The sequence below is a fragment of the Pteropus medius genome, unplaced genomic scaffold (genome assembly GCF_902729225.1).
Source record: "Pteropus medius unplaced genomic scaffold, Ma_sr-lr_union100, whole genome shotgun sequence".
NCBI classification, from domain to species: Eukaryota; Metazoa; Chordata; class Mammalia; order Chiroptera; family Pteropodidae; genus Pteropus; species Pteropus medius.
In genome coordinates this window covers 6,018,578-6,020,671 of record NW_024345601.1, presented here as the reverse complement: position 1 = coordinate 6,020,671, position 2,094 = coordinate 6,018,578, and the positions used below count along the sequence as shown (strand labels likewise).

Below are 2,094 nucleotides of genomic sequence, written 5' to 3'. Positions count from 1 at the left end.
CTGGTGCCATCTTCTCCCCCATGAACTTTTCCAGCTTGGACTAAGACTGGTTGCTTACTCACAGAATTAATCCTAGACACTAGCAGGCACATGCAGGCCTTCTTGTTATTCATTTCCTGTTATTTTTACTCACAGAATTAATCCTAGACACTAGCAGGCACATGCAGGCCTTCTTGTTATTCATTTCCTGTTATTTTTAAGCTTCGCAGATGAAGTCAGGGTTAATTCTTTTATTGGTTATTAAAAGTGTTGGTGACAAAGCCAAGTAGGAAGATAGCATCTTTCTGAGGGGCAATCCTGTAGAATAAGTTGAGTATTTGCTTGTGAAATCATGGTTTAAGCGTTAAAAAAAAAAAAAAAAAAAAACCATAATTTTCCTCTGATCAAAGGGTGGAGTTCATTTCTCCATCCCTTTAATCTTGGTTGCCCATGGACATGTTTTAGAATAAAGGAACATTAGCAAATGTGACATGAATTGAAGATTAAAGAGTGAATTGAGGCTTGTCTTCTCTGGTTCTACATGAAACCTTCAGACCACCATGCAAAGAAGCCCTAGCTCGCCTGATGACAATAAAGAACCACATGAAGGAAAATCCATCCACCCCAGCCAATAGCCACTAAACCAGACATGTGAGTGATGACATTTTAGACCAACCAAACATCAGAAGACTCACCAGCTGACCACATATACATAATGGAGCCCAGAAGAGGCCAAACCAGTTGACTGGTCCAGAAGAAACTCCTATCCAATTCACAGAATTATTAACTAAATAAAATGGTCGACCTTTTAAGACACTAAGTTTTAGTGTAGTTGATTATATAGCAAAAGCTGATATATATGGCAAACCAAGGTAAGCTCATTTGAAAAACAGAAGTGCACAGCTCAAATCACATCAGTGTAAAAGACAAGCAAGAAGTGAGAACATAGTGAATTTTGTTTCTCCGGATTTAGTTAAAGTTCAGATAATACATTTTCCAAAGAAGAATGAAGTGACAAAAAATTTTAGAAAGCAGAGCTTTTATTAAAGAGAGCAAGATCCTATATCTAGCTATCTTGCAGCTTGTCAAAAGGTCATCTAAGATATTCTAAACAATGTTACAAACATATGTGATCTATAGGACCTGTCCTTATGAGGTATAGAAGGTATGAAGGTATGAAACTCTGCTTAATCATTGAAACATTTCATATTCTGTTTGTTTTTACTATCTAAAGAGTTCTACCTTCATTCACATAATCAATTCACAAATATTCATCACCATATATTGTGTTAAAGCACTGTGCTTGATACTTAAGGAAAACCACTTCCTACCCTAATGGAGCTTATTCATCAAGGAGGTTGCAAAAAGCTCCTCTTTGGAAATAATGCTTGAGCTGATATCTTAAGGATGCATAGCATTAAGCAAACAATTTAAAGAATAAACTCTTACCTGGGCAGAGCAATCAACAAATGCAAAGGCCGTACATTGGAAGAGAGAAAGTGAGCAAGAATGAAGGACTGAAAAAAGAATAGGTCTACAGCCATGCCACCCTGAACAAGCCCGATCTCATCTGATCTCAGAAGCTAAGCAGAGTCAGCCCTGGTTAGTACTTGGATGGGAGACCACCTAGGAAGACTAGGTGCGGTAGGCATAAAAAATAAATAAAAAATAAAAAATAAGGGATTGCAAGCTGACAAGGTTCCTGCAATCTGTGAGGTCAACCAAGTTGCCTGTAGAAAGAGAGAGAGAAGAGAAGGAAGGAAGGAAGGAAGGAAGGAAGGAAGGAGAAGGAAGAAGGAAGGAAGGAAGAAAGGAAGGAAGGAAGGAAAAGGAAAAAAGAAATAAAAGAAAAAAGAAATAAAAGAAAAAAAAGACTGGGATACCTGTGTCAGTGAATGATGAAGGCCATACATTACTCAAGAGAAACTTAGAATGTTATTGACCTTCAACTTAAGTAAGAGGGGCCACAGACTTTAGAAAAACTCACATTTAGAATGGATTAGGCCAGCCCTATTCTTCTCCATGGGGCAAATAGCTTCTGGAGCTAAAGAGATGTTGCCCTCCCAGAGTCCATGTTCCTCTCTTTCTAGGACACTCTTCAGGAAGAGGATGCAT

General features: G+C 38.2%; 1 pseudogene; it reads left to right on the top strand.

Moving 5' to 3' along the window:
* Window positions 1–1,511: 1,511 nt before the first annotated feature.
* Window positions 1,512–1,630, top strand: LOC120612035 (uncharacterized; annotated as a pseudogene).
* The last annotated feature ends 464 nt before the right edge of the window (window positions 1,631–2,094 follow it).